This window comes from Pinus tabuliformis, chromosome X, assembly GCF_031772625.1.
Source record: "Pinus tabuliformis cultivar Carrire ecotype Pingquan chromosome X, CPIR1, whole genome shotgun sequence".
NCBI classification, from domain to species: domain Eukaryota; kingdom Viridiplantae; phylum Streptophyta; class Pinopsida; order Pinales; family Pinaceae; genus Pinus; species Pinus tabuliformis.
Genome location: NC_142308.1, coordinates 425462726 through 425483303, shown reverse-complemented (window position 1 = coordinate 425483303; position 20578 = coordinate 425462726). Strand labels below are relative to the sequence as shown.

At 38.5% G+C, this 20578-nt stretch overlaps 1 pseudogene; it reads left to right on the top strand.

The window, feature by feature from the left end:
- The first annotated feature begins 1668 nt into the window (after window positions 1-1668).
- LOC149140390 (fatty-acid-binding protein 2 pseudogene) lies at window positions 1669-2920 on the top strand (annotated as a pseudogene).
- The last annotated feature ends 17658 nt before the right edge of the window (window positions 2921-20578 follow it).

The following is a 20578-nucleotide window of genomic DNA, read 5'->3' as shown; positions in this document are numbered from 1 at the left end:
GTCTCTGGGCCCTACTCGATCAATGGGGAGGCCTTCATTCATTAAATGGCATGAAAAGAAGAGAATACATTCATTAGTTTACATAAAAAAGAGGCTTATACCTCCATTATGGAAAATGGCTGTGAAATGGAGACTTCAGATGGAGAAATGGACAACACCACTGCGTCCGTGACATTGAGAGGGGATTTGAGAGGGGATGAAACATAGATTTGTAAAATTCAGACAAAATGCACTCATCTAGCTTTATAATTATGGTTTTGTTGCAATGCCGTTGAAATCGGGGTTGTCCTATTAGAATAGAAGGTTGTTCTAACGAATGGATCAATTGGGCGTGATGAATCCACCCTTCCCTCACAAAAACCCCAAAATTGGCCTTTTTCTATTTAAACGGAGAATACACAAAAAAACACTAAGAAAATCGGAGTCCCGGACTTCAAATTTCCTTAAATCAGGCTTATAGACCCATCGCGTCCGATCCCCATATCGTAATCGGCACATCGCCGGTTCAACAGTCCTGTTAGCGAGGGATTTGTCGACCGTCGATCGCCAATATCGGCGTCGGCTGATCGCATCGGCATCCCACTTATACAACAGCTGGGGGTTCTGGTTTTGTCGATCGCTGATCACGATCGCAAGTCGGCTCTGCCCGGTTCTGACCGCTCCACCCCAATATCTCTGATTGCTTGCCCCCGATTGCAATTTAGTCGAGGATCGCTGATTTTGGGTCCTCCGATTGCAACTTTTCCTTTTAAAGGCTTAAATCCATTTTTAGGGGAAAAAACCCTCATTTTCCAAAGGAACAAGGTGACCTTCTTTCTACCATAACTTCATCATCCGGACTCGGATTGGAGTGTTGTTCGCACCGTTTGAATCAACGAGATGAGCACTTCGATCTGATGTCAGGATACTTGCTTTTCTGCCACTTTGAATTTTGAGCTTTTCCATGCCATTGTATTTGAAGATCCAAGTGGATCAGATCTAGTATATCTCCTGTCATTAATCTAATTGCAAAGTCAAAAGAGAAATGCTTTTAAAAAACAATAAAGAATGTAGCTGAGGGTTTGGAGGTGGATGTGCCTTTGGGATCTAGATGTCATGTTAACTCAAGTACTATCATGGATAACTTTCCCCCTTTTTCTTTATAAAGGATGATAAAAGGGACTATGTAGGTAATTCCAAGCAAGATTATGTGGTCCTAAGCTGTGTTGTTGCAGACAGTTTTGAGGATGACCAGTGTTCCAATGATGCTGAAAAATGAGAAAAAGGGGTCAATGGATTAGTGAATCAACTTTTTGACCTATGAAAGACCTGCAAGTACTTGCCAGGTCCAAATTTGACATGCAAATACTCATAGGTAAAATGCACCTTGGCAAGTTTGACTCACTGCCACTTTGTAACAGCACAAGTAGGCCAATGAATCAGGCCCACGAGTCCAAGTCAAACCCATTGACTCCAGTAACCATGTCTACAAAGTACATAGGCATGGTCAAGTGATGTTAGCACTCACAAAGAGCAGGTTGATCAAATTATTTTTTTTTTGTCCCTGAGCTGAAGTGTTTTAGCTGACATACATATTTCCATCCATATATGAGGTAACATGAAGATTAGTTGGTTATTCTTACCAAATCTTGGTCTTTCTGGATATCCATTCATCTCTGTTGCAGAGTCACACACATCATGCAATGGAAGTGATAGATGGCTAGAATTTGGCTTATTCACGGATAGCGTTCTTAATCGTTCTGGGCAAATTCGTGTCCCTGGATGCTTGGCTCTTCAAGGGGCTGTGGCATCTGTTGCTCAGGTGACAGGAGGATTTCTTTTCTCGTTGAAGCAGAGGACTTTTGGTCCTACTGTTACTTCTACAAAATCAGGTTGTTCACAAGATTCCAATTACAGAAATTGTCTTTCCCATAATGGACTTAGGAAGACATGTACAAAATCTGATATTGTTAATGGAAATATATCTAAACTATAGGCAAATCCTGTGTGTAAAGCAGATACACTCTCTGATATCCTTGGGAAAATTATGTCAATCATGGGAGGAAATCTACAGAATGAATATGAGCTCTCTCCATCATATTCTGCAGTAGCTCTTGCCACTGCACTTGTTCCCTCATTTGACGATTCGTCTTCCAAGTTATTGCCCATTCTAGTTGAAGATACAAATAAGGAAATTAAGAAAGAAAGGCATGAATATTTACGAAGTTTTTGTGAAGTTCAGGGTCATGAAGAATGGGATAAGCTTTACTTGACTCTGAGGAAAGATGGTTGTGTCAGTGATGTAACAGAGCCCAGGACTGGAATAAGATTTCCAACAGCTCTTATTAGTCACTATTGTGGAAGAAGCAACACAAGTCCAATTTCCCAGGTGCTTGTTGGTATTGGTTCTCGGTGCAAACAGTTGCTAAAGTTAAATCTCTAAAAATATATGCTTTTGGTTTATATGATCACCCTGATTCTGTATGCAAGAAACTAGGTGAAAGGTATTCTAACTTGTCGTTAGAAGAGTTGAAGAATCACCCAGATCTTTTGAAGACTTGCTGAGACATGATTTGCAGATGACAGTTCGACTTGTGGTACACTACAAAGGATTAAAACTCAGTATGGTGCGGAATGCTTTTGAAGGATCGTTGCGGAGACGTCTAAGAAAGATTCAAGGAGTGGCAGATGATGATGGAATGATTTCATTTTGTTCATACTTTTCGAAAGATATTTCTCTTTCCCTGGGAACTACTATTGATTTTCATCGTTTGTCAGGAGGGCAATTACGGACTGAGGTTTGTGGCGAGGAACTGGGGACAATCTATAGTCATGACCTATGTAGGGCATTTTTTTTTTGTACGTTGGAGAAGAGCCTGTGTCATTGAAAGCAAAACAGGATATAGGGGAAAATATTGGTCGTGCTCTCCAGAGATGTTGAGGAAATTCAATTCAATATTTATTTATTTTTATTTTTTTCTTGAGAGATGGATGCTTTTTGTTACTGGAGTTCATTGCAAAAGCAGTGATTACAGGAAGTGCAACTTTGAGAAATGGCTTAAACTGGCAGTCCAATGAAGGTTTCCAAGAGCATGTCTTGCGCCAGAGATCTTTATTTTCCACACACTTATGATTTGGAGAGGAGACAGTCACATGGCGACTCTCTTCGTCAAAGGGAGTGTATTTCGGGTTATTTGATTTCAAGCCAGGTATTCAATAATAGAAGAAATAAAGATTTGACTGTGAATGGTATTGGATCAACTTATATGGTGCATAAGTCAGCATCTGATTTGAACTTTGTAACACATGGCAAAATCACCCCCTGTTTTGTATTAACCCAAAAAAATTGTTTGCATCATGATGGCAAGTACAAAACTGGTTGCATAACAATCAATGCACAAAGTGGAGGCAGCAACGAAAGAACGAAGAATGTAAGAAAATGCTGCTGGTTGTAGAGTGTTGCTCAATGATCTCTCTATTATCTGTCCTCTTCATGTCGTCTTTATAAAATCCTGAAAACTTTAAACCAGGTCAACCTAACCATGCATTCTCATGTAAACAACAATCACCAAAATAATTTCACAGTGTTGTTATGTGGTCGTCTACAGGCCACTACAACACTTAAATCTTAGTGCTAACACCAAATAAAAAATATTTAAGGCCAAAACTGGTCACTAGCTGATACAAAAGAATTTTGCTGTCGATTGTCATTAAACTGTAAAGTATTGACCTTGTACATGCATATTAACAATGCCTTAATCCCTAGTTAACTGTTGTTGGAAAATAGACCTGTTTTATTTCCAAACAGTCAAGAATTAGGAATCGAGCTATTTTTAGTGGATGACTGTGCTGGAAACTGCAAGATAAGTGGTTGGTCTGATAGAAGACTGTCTTGCTGCCATTTGTCAACTTTTTGGGAGGAAATTGCTGTAAAATGACTGCCAACTCACAAAAACTGCCAATACAGACTGATGCCCATTTTACCAGAGAAACCCAACACCAGAGTTGGAATTTTGACGAACTGATTTTTTTTATTTTTTCTTTTTAAACACATATAAACTACTATCGCATAGTGACATCCTCAAGATGAATATATAAATTGGAACAACACTGATGAAATCACCAAGCATCTTAGCTCCAGTGTATCTACCAATGAGGAATCACCAAGCTTTTTAGCTCAAATCAAGCATAAAAAGGAGGCAAGGAGGCAATTCAAGAGGTCAATGCAAAAATCCCTTCTTCAACAATCTATACTTCCTGCTCCTTTATTTTGTTTCTGAGTCCTAAGCTATGGTCAAGTGTCTTTCATAACGTGAGAAGATTCTTAGGTTGTGATACTTTTCTTGCCCCCTTAGACTCTTTGGAGTTTGGACAACTCTTGATTTAAATTTTCTCAAAAAAATTGTACTCAAGTTAACTCTAATTAATAAAAGTTAGTGTGTTTGAACTTTGATCTATTAAGTGTTTTAATGAAAGAGAATTCCTTCGGTTTGTTGGCTCACTTAGCTTGGAAATTCAGATATAAATTTCATTAATCAGAAAGTTATAAATTATGATTCCCTTGCTGAATTTCTTCTTTACCAGCTTCTTTTCTCACACCAAAGGACAAGGACCCAGTCAACCAGGTAGAGTAGACAATATTTCACAATTTATGTGCTGATTTTGAGATATTTATTCACAGATTTCAAGGATCTGTTCACAGATCTACGACTATGAATTGCAGCTCTGAAGTTTTTCTACATTATTTGAAGCATTGAGTTGTAGATTTTCAGAGTTTTGATCAGTGATAGACATTAGGGACATTCCCCAGACTTGGTAAGCACAAACATTTCACTAAAGCAAGAGGGATTGTGTTGGTGACAGAGGTAGCTTCCCTAAATTGTCCATTTGAAACCCGTTGAGGCTCATTCCTCAAAGGACAATTTTGAGCCATAACGCCAAGTAAACAAGGTTATTTTTTTTTTGCAAAGCCAAATAGATCCATCAGGTATGCAAAAAAACGCATCTGTCTTGGCTCTATGATTCCGACACCTATGAATTATTTGACAATTAAAAAAAATAAAAGCTTTTTGTGATAAGCTCTCAAAAGATGTATGGCAGAAGCTCTGGTTTAGCCCTTATGGACACTAACATACTTTTTGAAGTTGACAGTGACGTTTCAGGTTTGGCTCGCAAAAAATGTACTCAGTTAGGAAGGGCATCCCACAATATGCCAAAATGAAAAGTTTAATGAAGAAAAGAAGCAATAAGACACTTATCGTCAATAATTGTATCCAAAAGTACAAATGTATTTTGCCATTGGACACATCGCTTAACATCTAAGGAGTTACAAATATACATAGATCATTAAGCTTTGAAGTAATGGCAGACTTGAGATAGGTCAAATGCTTGCCATGCATAATCGCTAAATTATTTACCAGAGTTTCTCATTTGTAATCAAGCAAAATGTGGGTAAACTATATAAGGTTGCGGATGCACTAAGTTGATGAAGGATTTTGAGATAAGTTTGACCAATTAAGCTGCAGGATTTCAACACCTTAAGGAGATTTGTAAGGATGATATAGACTTCATAGAAGCTATTTGGACTATATGGTGCCAGACAATTTTTTTTTCCTTCGGGTAAACAATAAACGTTATCAAGAGCGGCGTAGGATGAATAGGAGGAGCGGCAGACAGTGATTACGCATAGCTGCTTCAATTTTTATGAGCTTCCTTTGCAACGAAAGCTTTACATGTCGGGTGGGAATGGAGGTGTCAATTTTATGGAAATATTGAAATCCAGTCACTCTGATACTAGGATGGAGGTAGACGGGTCTTCATTAAATGATTTGATGGATTTTACTGCCGATGAGAAGATAGAAACTAAAGAATGGATCTCAAATCCAGAGATTATTGTTGCTCAACAAGATGGGTTGTTATGTCAAGATGTTAGGCCCCTATACTACTAGTGTAATCCCTTATTGTTATTAGTACAACCCCCTTATTATATTGATGTACCCATGTAGTGCCCATATTGTTACTATTGTGCCCCATAGAAGCCCACTATTGTTATTATTGTGCCCTTACATTATTATTGTTATGTCGGCTCTGATTATATTATGACCCCTTAGACTCCTATATATAGAAAGGAGGTCTTTTCATTTGTATCATCCAAGAATTGTTCATTTATGTAATGTAAAGGAGGTTGCCCCCTCGAAGAAGCTGAATTCTAAGGCGTTGATCTATCTTTTCTATCTTTTTGTGAGTTGGTTTCATAACATTTGGTATCAGAGCTTTGGATTCTAGGGTTTCGCTGCTCCAAATAGGTCATCGTGGAATTTTCGCTATAACTATTTTTCTGTGATGTTTCAGAAGCGAACAAAAAAACCCATTTGAGACAAAATCGCATTGAACCTCAGGTCCGAATTTCAGAGCTTTTCGCACTATATTTGTGGAGATATGATCTAAGGAAGTTGGTCTTTTTGTAGACTCCTGAATTACATTCCAAACAGGTGACCTGGGGAAAATCGTCATAACTTTTGTTTTGAGCATCAAATTGAAATTTCGTCAGAAGTTATAGAAAGAGAACAAACTGTAGTTTCCTGTGTATATTTTTTAGATCCTAAGGTTAACACAGTGACACGTGGCACTTCATACAAGTTCGATCTTCTGAAAAGGTATATAATCAGGTCATCTTAGGAGATTGTTCATAACTCTTTCTTGGAGAATCTAAATTTGATCAGACTGGTGGCATTGGAAAGAGGATGCAGAGGGCTACTGCAAGTCGCAATTTTAGAACTGGAAGAACCGAAATTATAGAGTTATAATCATTTCAAGATCGAGCTCCTAAAATCAAGAAAAGGCAATATGATGAAGTTTGATGGCAAGGATCCGGTAAATTGGATACTTCAGATGGAGCAATATTTTGATCTACATGGTGTACCATTGTTACAAAAGGTATGTATTGCATCTTCATATTTAGAACCGGATCAATTTTTATGGTCTAAAGGGCTTTGTTCTCGTAAACAACTTGTTACGTGGTCAATTTTCACAGAGGAAATGATAGCACATTATGAGGATACAAAGAGCAACAACTTCTTTAGAGCAACACCACAACAATTGGAAAGAGTAAAAGGGCTTTGTTACATAGTGGAAAGTAAAATTATGGCAACAAGGAAGTCTACCCCTCACAACTATAAAGATGGAAGTGTTGTTTCTCCTAGCCTTCCACAACCTATAAGGGTTACAACGCAAAAATTGGAAGAAAAAAGAGAAAAAGGGCTTTGTTACAATTGTGATAGCAAATGCACTAAAGGTCATAAGTGTGCTGAGAGGAAATTATTTTACATAGAGTATGAATAGGAGGAAGAAAAGGATCAAGAAATATCAAAAGAAGAGGACATACGCCAGGACCCAACCCTAGAGAAAGAAGAAATGAATCAAACCATATCTTGTAAAGCACTAGCAAGAATTACCACTCCTCAAACTCTCAAGATAGAAGGACATATCAAGAAGAAAAAGGTGCAAGAAGTGAAAGATCACATCGAGAAAGAAGAAATGAATCCAACCATATCTTGTAATTCATTGGTCGGAATTACCACTTCTCAAACTATCAAGATAGAAGGACATATCAAGAAGAAAAATGTTCAAGAAGTGAAAGATCACATCAAGCATCAAGAAATGAATCCGACCATATCTTGTAAAGGATTGGAAGAAATTACCACTCCTCAAACTCTAAAGATAGAAGGACATATCAAGAAGAAAAAGGTTCAAGCAGTGAAAGATCACATCGAGCATCAACAACAAGTTCTCCAACTTTTAAAGGATAACGCCACTTTGGTGCAAAATCGAATGAAACAACAGGTAGATCAACATCGTAGTGAAAAATGTTTTGATGTAGGTGATTGAGTATTTTTATTGCTACATCTCAAGCAAGCTATTTATGAGAAGGAAATGTTGGAAATACTGCATGTACTTAAGAAATGGCGACCTTACTGAATGGGAAGACACTTCAAGGTAAAAATGGATCATGATAGTCTTAAATACTTTTTAGAACAACTATTATCTTTAGAAGAATAGAAAAAATGTGTCACAAATATGTTGGGTTATGACTTTGACATCATCTATAAAAAATGGAAGTAAAATTTTGTTGCAGATGCACTCTCAAGAAAGGATGAGGATGTGGAAGCATTGTTTTATGCCATTTCTATTATCCAACCAGATTGGATAAACAAAGGAAGGGATGAATGGAAGAAGGACGAAGAAATATGGCCACTTATTCAAAAGTTGCAAAATATCCCAATTCAAACAATATTGCCAGAAATTGAAGAGGAAGGAAAAATCATATTGGAACCTGGAGCAGTCATAGAAACAAGAACCTAACAGCTACGAAATCAATCAATTTCAAAGTATCTCATTAAGTGGAAGAACTTAACCGCTGAAGATTCCACATGGGAGGACAAGAATTTTATACAGAAGCATCAAGAACTACTCAAGCGTTGAGGACAACACTTTTTGAAGGGCAGGGGCATGTTAGGCCCCTATACTACTAGTGTAACCCCTTATTGTTATTAGTACAACCCCCTTATTATATTGATGTATCCATGTAGTGCCCATATTGTTACTATTGTGCCCCATAGAAGCCCACTATTGTTATTATTGTGCCCTTACATTATTATTTTTATGTCGGCTCTGATTATATTATGACCCCTTAGACTCTTATATATAGAAAGGAGGTCTTTTCATTTGTATCGTCCAAGAATTGTTCATTTATGTAATGTAAAGGAGGTTGCCCCCTCGAAGAGGCTGAATTCTAAGGCGTTGATCTATCTTTTCTATCTTTTTGTGAGTTGGTTTCATAACACAAGATGATATGTTCAGCCTTGCTGAACTATCGGTTGTTGAAGACCAGACAGAGCAAGTGATAGTAGAAACCACTATCTGCAATGAGACAACTACAGAGACTGTGCTATCTCATGAATCTCATGAATCTGGAGCTGTTGTAGAGATGAACAACTGTCATTCATTAGTCGATTCTGAAGTAAAACCTCAAGTTCCTAGTTTACAGTCCCAGCCTCGAGAAGAGGTTATAAAAACGCCACAGTGGAACAATCAACACCTGTCAGTACAGAGATTGAGGATACAGGCAAAGCCCAGGAATCAGAAAATAATCATACTGCTCAGATTGATGCCAGAGATGTAACTCAAGCTAAAGATGCATTTGATATTGGCATTGGTGACAAATGTCAAAAGGAGTCTATGCAGTTGAATCAACTTATTCTAGATAATTCTCAAAATGTAAAAGATGTATCCACAACAAATTTAGCGAGTACAACACAAGAAGATCAGCCACATCTGAGTCAGCCTGAAACTGAACAATTAAAGTCTTATGGGGAGTAGAAGTGCCCTGAAACAACAACAATGAAAGAAGAGGAAGAAGTCTCTAATCTGAAAGAGCCTGGATTTGAAGCTTTGAAAGGAATGAAAGCAACTTCTGATATAAGTACTGGTGATGCAGATCAAAAGGAGCTTGTACAGGCCAATCAAGTTACTGTAGATAATTCTCAGTGTGTAGAAAATGTAGCAACAAAACTTGCAGCGAGTAGAGTTTTAAAAGATCAGCCACATCTGAATCAGCCTGAAAAAGAACGAACAAAGTTGATTTGGGAGCAAAAGCAGCATGATGGAGCAGTGACGAAAGAAGAGGAGAAAGGCTCTTGTCAGTACCTTGAAGAGATGCCGGGTACAACACAAGCTGCTGGTGCTCTTGATGACAAGACAGAGGTTGCTTGTGATGTTGATGGCAAGTCAGAGATTGCTTGTGGTGTTGATGGCAAGCCAAAGGTTAATGATAATAAGGTATCCGCTTCTGATGGACAATTACCTTCTACTCAGTTTGAAAATATGCAGTCTGAAAATGTTCTGCAAAATACTAGCACGTTGGCTAGTCTAGAGTCAAATCCTAATCTCCCTCAATGAGGGATCACAGAGTGCAATGTTGAGCCCATGGAGCATGGAAATGTTGAGGAGTCTGCCAATATTCCAAAGAAGATGTAAATAAACCCCCACCGTTGCTGCCCCACTGTTGCTGCAACAAGGGCAGCGCTGAGCGATAGATAAACCCTTTTCAGATGATTTGAGCAGTAGGGTTGATCTTTCTAAGGATTTTTTTTTTTTTTTGAGAGCATGGTGATCCCACGAAGCATAACCAAAACCCTGGTTGGTGCTGCGGTATCCTCCGCCACAATTATATATATATATATATATATATTTATATATATTTAAATTTATGGTCAATGTTATTTAATAATTCAATTTATTTTGGTTTCTAATATAAACAAATTTAATTATATTAGAAACCAAAATAAATTGAATTATTAAATAACATTGACCAATATATATATATATATATATATTTATTTATTTATTTATTTTTCTCTAGTAGGTAGGCTTCAAGGTCCAGATTTTGAACCAATGCTCTGATACCACGTGTAAGGTCCCTCCCTTAGGGTCCTCTACCAGATCTATATTCTCAAATTTTAAATGCAATAAGAGGGAGTAATTTATTTTCTTACAAGACATTTAACGATGATAAATTACCATTTAAAATCTAATTCCTACAATTTAAATACTGAACATTTCATTTCCATCATTCACATGAGTAGTCTATGCATAGAGGAATACCTGTACCGATGGCTCGGTGGAGATGCCCTTGAGCTACTGCTCCTGCTGGAACGTTCCTCTTGACTACCGACTGGATTTACCTCCCAACTAACTAGGAAGTAATTCCTAGCCCAGGAAACTTCCACAGGTTCCCTAGCCTTCTGAGCCCAAATCCAACCAGATGTAGTGTGTGTGTCCAAGACCAATATAAACAATACTCCCTTCCTTGCTCTCCAATAATTCCTCAAAACCACAGCCAACCACAATCAAAAGCAAGACCCAACATCCCCCTTTCTCCCTTCCTCCTTCCCTTTTTATGTCCCTCCTCTCCTTTCCACTTCAACCACCTCTCATTAATGTCATAACTTCTTCCTCATCCTTACAGTTGACTTCTCTTCTCCCAAGTAAATCTGAGAGTACATTTGGGAATGTGATATGAATATAAAATTGGGTAATTAATGGGAGAGGACCATGTCTTCTCCCAAGTAAATGTGAGAGTACATTTTGGGGACGAGAGATGAATATATAAACTGGTAATTAATGGAGAGGACCATGTCTTCTCCCAAGTAAATGTGAGAGTACATTTTGGGGATGAGACATGAATATATAAATTGGTAATTAATGGGGAGGACCATGTCTTCTCCCAAGTAAATGTGAGAGTACATTTTGGGAATGTGAAATGAATATATAAATTGGAATAATGGAAGGAGACCATATCCTATCCAAGATTCAATTTGAGAAGACAAGTTGGGAATTTTAATAATAGCAATAATGAATTTATATCAATAAATAAAATTTATAGTTTCCCAAATGAAGGTATTCGCCAATATTTCTCAATATTTCAGGTAATGTAAACATTAATAAAATTCTCATGATAAGATTAAGTGGGGCATTACATTAATCATGTGTTAAAAAGTCCCTGATGAGATTAAGCTCTAAATTAATATCATACCATTGATGATTAAGTCCCAGGGCCCCCCATCAAATCACAACGTTCACCCCCACGCAACTCCCATCTCCCAATCACCATCGATCGTCCCTCCTCCACATCCAATGATCCACAAGCATATCGGGCTGGCCCGACATCCGCCCTTTACCCACATGATAAGGCGATTTTCCCCTTGGCCCCCGACGCTACGTGTCAAGCACTGAATGGAATCGGGCGACCCCTCCTGAATACCACCCGCGCCACAAAAGTGGTGCGATGGCTCTCCCAAAACCACTGCCCCCTTTTAACCGAAAACCGTCACTATTCATCACATAGTGAAACCTGCCAAAATTAACTGTTTTTCCTATAAAAGCTCGTTTACCCCTCTTTTCACTCTTTTCGCGCATTTTGCCTTTGAGAATTCAGAAAGTCATTGCAACCCCTACAAACAACCGAATTACTCATAAACCTTTGCCATTGCTCCACAGACGTTGCAGATAGTCCAACTCGTTCACCAGTCCGTACCAGTACCGTACGAAACTCTGTAGCTGCCTTCAACCACCCATTTACAGTCAAGTTCACCCAAATTCTAGGTATTTAACCGTGGAATTCTAACTCCATTGTCAAAATTCCAAGTCAATTCACCCTCTCGACACTGTTAGCTAAGTAAAAAGATTAAATTTACCTAAGTTTTAACACTGTAAACCATAAACAAACTGCAAAGCCTCTATTTCCCTAAAAACTCTGATTTCTCCTCACTCTCAAATCCACAAGAACTGAGTATGGCTGCCCCAATTGCAACGGATGTGAGGCCTATCACTACACCTCATTTAGACTTGGACCACCTTCGCCTAGCTAACAGAGACTTCTAGATAAAAGATACCACTGTCATAGAGTTCCTGCTAAAAGTACATTACCAAAGTAGGGACAAGTTTTTGAACTATGCCGATGAAATTGGCCTTTGAGAGTCAAATTTGCCCAAGTACCAGTCCCCCCAAGTCCACATTTTTCCTAAAATTGTGCATATGTGCTATGCTTGCTACGTCCCCAATCACAGAACCATCATGTCTCATGACCAGAAGGTCCTTTTCACCATCACTACTGAGTCCATCAATGAGATGTTGCAGCTCCAACTAGGGCCAAACCTAACTCCCCTCTCAATTGGAGACCTGTTGGACTTATATCCGAAACTCAGCTCTACAAAATTGGCCCAATTGCTCCAAACCTTCATCATAGAAGAGAAGCACATCCCTAAGGACCCCCCTCCATATGTAGCAGCTATATTTTCCCCTTGGGGCCAAAATATTGTAGTCATGATATCTTGTGTCTTGTGTTACTCCACAACTGAGTACATTGATGAAATTATCCTGGCTTTCATGTCCATCTATACCCCAGGATAGCCTCCTGCAACCATTTATGACTTTGCCACATTCATAGCTGACAGAATGCATAAGCAGCTCACAAGAATGGGCAATGAAAGGGTTTTCAAGTACTCCTCAGTTCTATACCATATGTTCTTATATTATCAATTAGAGAAGTTCCCATTCACCCTTCAAAAGCTAGACACCAAGGGTTAGCCCAGGTCAGTCATTTTTTGGACCCCATTGATCCACCAATACTAGTCTCCATACTCTTACTCTGATTTTATTGATTTATTTGTACACCCAGTCATGACAATGTTCACTGGAAGCCCTCCTCCAAGAATCGGTCCAGAAATAAAGAGAGTCATTCAATTATCTAAACAGACCAAATTTGGTGACAAGTACCTTTACCATAACCATACAGAAATCAGGATTTATGGTTGCATGCTGGCACCATACAAGCTACCAAGATACCTCCCAATGAGGTTGTTTGCATTAGAATACTATAGGAAAATTATCAATGCATGAGAAGTAAACTTCGTTAATGCCAAGAAGAAGGCCAATTTCAAAATAAAAGACCAACTAGGCCCCTTCATATGCAACTCTAGAGAGGCTGGCCAAGAGGCAGACTTGATATTACAGAATATGAAGTTCCAAAGAAGTTTTGTCTGGAGATATGATCCTTTGGAATTCATCACAAAGAGGAGACAAAAGGTCAAGCTAGGACATTTCATTCACCATCCCATACCTGAGATAAAAGCTTATGCAAATCAGACAGAATGGGTGGAGGGTACCCTAGTAGACCAGGACAACACCAGAGTAGATGTTGAGAATGCTCTTATTGATTTAGAAAAGTAGCTTGATGACAACTCTTTTCTACAGGTACTAGGAGAACCAGAGACTACTATGAGCACCCCTCCGGTCATGCAAACTCCTCAGAATGAGGAGAAGATCCCAAAAAGAAACAAAGAAGGGGCTTCCACTTTAGGAATGGCCACCTCTGATTTGCAGCAAGAATCAAACAAGAGGCAAAGGCTAAATCCAGCCTCTGAACAAGAGTTTACTGAAGACTCAGCTGAAGTCACTAATACAGGAGCAGAAAGAAGTAGGCCTGCCACTCCATCTGGAGGCATGCAAGAGCCTTCCACATCACAAACTCAGATGTTGGAAAGGCAGCTTAGTGTTGAAGTGTCTTCTTTCAGAATGCCAGCTGACAAAGACCAAGATATCAAGGAAAGGTATAAAGAAATCAAGGCTAGAAATGAGAGGCTTAAGGCCCAAACATATGCACAATATCTGAAGCTGACTCCTACCAATCAAACAAGGCTAATGTCAGCCTTTGACATTAAAGAGGGGAAGTTGCAGATGACCTTTATGAAGCCTACAACCCAGCAGCCAAAGACAACATCAGATTTCAAAAGGGTAGATTTCGAAGTGTTGGCAAGGGATATCCATCCCATAGACCAGATTGAGCTACACAAACAGGCTGGAGAGATGATATACTCCACCCTGACAGGTAAAGCCATAGCTGCCCATCAGCTACAGAACTCCCTGAACAACATCTCAGCACAATTCCAGTTGGAGAAGGCCTCCTCACAGGCCAAGGACACAAGGATCAAGTCCTTAGAGGACTTAGTAATTGAATTGGGACACGATCCCAAGGATATAAAAGCTATATAACAACTTATCAAAAAGAAGAACGATGACATAGCTGCATTAAAGAAACAACTAAAAATACCTCAGCTACAACATCCATAAACACTGGAAGTCCTAGAAGCCTAGCAGGGGCATGAAGAACTAATGGACTTGGTCTTGAAATTGAATGACCAACTTAAAGAAACTGAAAAGGAATTGGATGCTTTGATCCAATTAAAACAGGCAGATGTGGCCACCTCTTCAACAAATGTTATCCCCACAGTCTCCACAACAATGCCATCCACACTAGCAGCATCTTTGGCACCTACAGCTCCACTTGCAACAGCCTTGCCAACAACAATAGAGTCTACATCAGCAGCAGGTGCATCAGGAGAGAAAGCAACAGAACTTGTCAAAGCCATGGAAGAGATGTCTATCCAGGCTACTGAAATGAACAAGTTAAGAGAAAAGGTTGCAAGTTTGGAAACAGACTGCAGACTTGCCCAACTGAAGCAGAAAGAAGAAACACAAAGGGCCCAAAGAATGGGTGAGAGAATCAAAATCCTAGAGAAGGATTTAACACTGGAGAAACCACTTAGACAAACCAAAGAAATGTTGTGGGCTAATGTCATTGACTCTGTCAATGGTATTTGGCCATCAATCCAACTAATTTTTGAACAAACAGAGCTGGTCAAGATAGCTACAAAAGCTATCCAGAAAGTGAAGGAGGAATTAGGATATAAGCCAGAGGATGAAAATAGACTCATCCACTTCCTCAAAAACAAGAACAGATATGAGCTCCAAGAGCTAAATATAGAAGATAAGATTGTTGCCATTTTAGAAATAAGGAAGGTCATTTCCAAAAGGAACCTTATGCTTAATTTGGAAGAAAAGTGCCACAATATGTAGGTAGCCATTGATAGGTTCATGGCTAAATTCCATATTTTGAGGGAGAAAGATCTGACTAGTCCTATGGTCATCCATGATAAACTAATGACACAATTGGACTATGGTGATAGACTAAGAAAATTGGCTAAGGAACAGGCCAGTTCTTCATCCATAAAAGCCCTACCAACATGCAAAGTATTATATGACACCTTTGAAAACTTGTTTTTCCTTGAGCATGAGGTAAAACATTTGTTCCTCACCAAGCCAAATTTTGCAAAGTATACTGAGGCTGATGAAATCTACAGGAGAATGGTGAATGTGAAATTACCAGATGCAGAATGGTGGGAGAAAATGACAGATTTACTGTGATAAATTTACAATAGAAATTTACTACACAGTAAAAATGAAGGCAGCCAGGTAAAACAGATGAAAATAGGGCAGTAGGGTCAAAGAGTATCAAAGTTAAAGAGTATCAGTTGAAGGATGAAAGTCAAGAAGACTCCAGCGTGAAACTCCACAACTGCAAGCTAGATTAAAAGGCTAACATTTCAACAATAAAGGCCAGCACAACCATAATAAAAGGGACAACATGAAGCAGTTCATTAGCTGTCTCTATCTTCTTGCAAGAAAGATATTTGTATTTCCCAGATTAAATCTCAAGTTGTTTTGAGATATTTTGTAATAAGTTTTTGTGTAAATACTTCACAATTCGACGTATGTAGGGTGGATTCCTAGACATTTCTATAGTTTTCTTTATCAAAGACTATAAGCTATTGTATCATTGTTGGACCAGCAAGCTAGATTATTGAATAAAGCAAAGACATTTCACTGGATTCATGTGTAGTGCGATATGCAGACAAGTATCTTCTTTTGTGTTGTCACTTTCCTTTAAAAGTTTCTCCATAATCTTAAATGTGTTTGAAATCTAAATGCTTTAATATGGAATGATATCTCAGAACTTGCTTCACTCACTCTGTTTTGACTATAAGGCATTTTGTATGTTTTATGCTAAAATTATCTAAGTTAAGGAATTCTTGATTGCTCCTTAGTTCAGGTAGTTTCCCTTTGGTCTATAGTAAATGATTCTTAACCACCCTTTGCTCATGATCATCTTTTTCTCCTCCTTTAATCCCAGTTTGAGGATTCTTAAGTGCTCTCTCACCCTGGTTAAAGATCATTTCACCCACTCGACCTAAAAACCTGTGCTTCACTCTGCTAGCTTGCCCATTGAACACTCCCTTTAATGATTTAATCCCAGTTCTGCTGCCCTTCTTTGACTCCATAGCCCAATAGCCAGAGACACCATTCTATCCATCTGTTTAAGGATTCCACCATCCAACTTCCAATACAAATCCAAAAACCCCTGAACTTTAAGAACTAGCCTAAAATCCCAGCAAACAAAGCTAAAACATATAGAGAGAGCCCTCTCTGAGTCATAGGTTGGCTAGAGCCTATACTTAAAAGATTGGTTTGTAGTTACCTCGGTCTTTTCCTTCTTTTGATAACTTCTAGGGAAAAATATTGAGTGATAACATAGTGGCGACTCCGCTGGGGAGAACCCTCAGTCCTAATAAATCTTTAAGAAATTTTTAATTTTGTATTTAGAGCCTCTTAAAGTAATTTATTAGAAGTTATTTCTCACAAAAAGAAAACAATTTAAAAAATTCTGAAATTCTAGCTTCGAGGAAAACTCATTATACTAGGGCTAACCCAGATCCAAACCCTCCCCTAGTATTTGATAATCCCAACCTGATTTCAAGAAAATCCAAAACAGAAGAAAGTTCAGCTAGTCACACACCCTTAGTTAAAGCCAATTCATGTCCTGATGAAGGGTTGTTTTTAGAAGATCTTCCATCTGATGAGCAATTCGATTTGTCATTATTTAGATCAAAGTCTGAAAGTGAAATTTGTGACACTGTCATAGATCCAGATTTTATTGCAGACCTCGAAGTCCAAAAAGCCAACAAATCAATTGATGAGTACCTTCTAAATTCACCATAATCATCCCTTAGAATTGCCAAGATCCCTGAGCTTTCTGAACAATTATCCACTACTCTTAGTTCACCATTATTCCCTTCAACTTCTGAAGTCCATTCCCCACCACCATTCATACCTTCACTCCCTTACCAACCTAGTACAACTCATTTACCACTCACCAGTCCTAGTTCATCCTCCACTATTGCATCATCTTCCAGTGCCTCAACCCCACATTTTAGCCCTTCCCAACTTATAGCCATGGCAAATAGATATGCTCCCCTTGTCTTACCTGCTCCACTTGGTGCCATGCCAATAGACTACCAGAGTAAAATCGTCCAATTTGATGGCATAGGACACTACACTACACAACACCATGTTAATAAGATGACAGACTACTTTGAACTTCATGAAATTGATATTGTGGATGTCCAAATGAGATTATTTGCTCAGACTTTAGCTGGTGATGTTAGGAAATGGTTTAGATCACTGCCTGATAATAGTATTGATAGTTTAGAAGTATTTCAACAGCAATTTTTGAATAGATGGGAAAAGAAAAAGAATCCTCTACAGATCCTTTCAGAATATGAAAATATTAGGAGAGGACCCAATGAGACTGTTCAAGATTACTGCACCAGATTTAACAATATATACAATGCAATTCCAGTTAATCTTAGACCCCCACCGGACTCAGCTTTGATAAGTTCCCTGTGCCTCAACCCCACATTTTAGCCCTTCACAACTTATAGCCATGGCAAAGAGATATGCTCCCCTTGTCTTACCTGCTCCACTTGGTGCCATGCCAATAGAATACCAGAGTAAAATCGTCCAATTTGATTGCATAGGACACTACACTACACAACACCATGTTAATAAGATGACAAACTACTTTGAACTTCATGAAATTGATATTGTGGATGTCCAAATGAGATTATTTGCTCAGACTTTAGCTGGTGATGTTAGGAAATGGTTTAGATCACTGCCTGATAATAGTATTGATAGTTTAGAAGTATTTCAACAACAATTTTTGAATAGATGGGAAAAGAAAAAGAATCCTCTACAGATCCTTTCAGAATATGAAAATATTAGGAGAGGACCCAATGAGACTGTTCAAGCTTACTGCACCAGATTTAACAATATATACAATGCAATTCCAGTTAATCTTAGACCCCCACTGGATTCAGCTTTGATAAAGTTCCCTGATGGTTTTGACATAGACATGGCATTCTAGCTCAGGGAAAGAAACCCCCCAGCCCTAGAAGATATGCAAAGTGCAACAGTCAGTGTAGAGGCTAATTTATTAGCTAAAATAGCTAGAGTTAGGAATGAAAGAAGAGGAACTGCTAAAGATGAGCCTTTACCCTTTGATATTAAAATAGATAGCTTAGCAAAAGGCATGGAAAAGTTAATGGATAGGATAGAGAATATAGAGAGGAAACCACAGTGGGATAATCAACAGGCACCTCCAGTTAGAAACCCGAACTTTAGGAAAAACCAAAACCAAAACCAAAACACTAGGAAAAATGGACCTGATCAAAATATTAGACCTCATTTCCAAGAAAATTATGGAGAAACATCCCATCCTTAAGACCCAAAACAAGACACACAGATTAACCTGATGGGATTAGATGATGAAGGTGTTGTTTTTTTGACCCAAGATGATCAGGAATTGCATATGTTGTAGCGATTGAAAATCCAGTCTGGAGAGTCATTTGATTATAAACAAGGTTATGATTCTGCCATCTTTGAAGTACATAAGCAGTATAACCTGAGGAGTAAAAAGAATTATGATATCCCTGACCAGACCAAGAAAACAATGCCAAATCAACCAAAGAAAATCAAAGAAGCCCCAGTTTCTAAAATCCTCCAGATTCTCCCCAGACAAAACCAGAATCCTTCTGGCCCCACCATTGAAGATATAACCCATAATCAACCTTCTGATGATCAACCCTCTACTTCAATTCCCCCTAAAAAACCAGTGGACACACCTCAAAACACTAGACTGGAAAATTCACAAAAAGAGGTCCCCAATAAAGGAAAAGAAGACCATCCCACTCAAATCCCTACTATGAAAACTCAAAACCCTCAAACAGAGAAAGCCCCTTTGCCATTCAATTTGGGAGCAGAGGTAGCTAAACTAAAGATTTCAATCCCATTGACAGAGTTAATCAAGAATAAAACCTACAAAACACAGATAAACCAGACCCTGAACATTGCTGAAAATGAGGACTCCGTTAACCTGTTTGATGACCAACCAGAACTTATATTTGGTCTAGATGTTAATGGCAAACCACTAGAAGGAGGAATACCACCTTTCTATATTAGCCTTGGCATCCATGACAAAATTCTTCATAATGCAATGTTGGATTCTGGGGCCTCCCACAACTTAATGCCCAAATCAGTAATGGAAAAATTGAACCTAGATATTACAAGGACTTATTTTCATTTGACTCAAGTCAAGTAAAGTGTCTGGGGTTGATTAAAGACCTCTATGTCACCTTAGTTCAATATCCTGCCAAGAGCATCCTTATGGATATTGTGGTTGCTGACATCCCACCAAAGTATGGCATGTTGTTATCCAAATCATGGGGAGCCAAACTTCAGGGATCTTTACAACTTGATATGTCATATGCAACAATTTTTGTTTTTGGACAACCCAAGAAGCTGTACCGAGAAACTTTAATGAAATACATGGTGAGTAGCCAGGATTGGCCTCAAAACTTTCCTATCTACTCTGTACATTTAGACATTGATTCTTTTATTTTGTATAATACTGATCAAACACAAGAAACTCTTTTAGACAGTGTTGATATAGAACCAAAAGAAATTGCAGTTTCAAAACAAGAGGAAACTGTCCAAACTTTAGAACTTTCCACTAAACAAGGTAGTCAAGATGAGGAAAAGTTGGTGGAAACAGATGATGCTAATTATGAACATGAGATATTGTGGCATCTTGAGTTTGATGGGTTAGTCAATAAGTTTGGAGCAGGGGCAGGAGTTTGGATATACAATCTGGAGAATGATCACTCAGAAGGCCATGCATACAAACTAAATTTTAAATGTACTAACAATATGGCTGAGTATGAAGCACTAATTTTAGGTCTTAAATTAGTTAGGAATCTAGGAGCTATAAGAGTTTCTGTCATGGGAGACTCTGAATTAGTGATAAAAC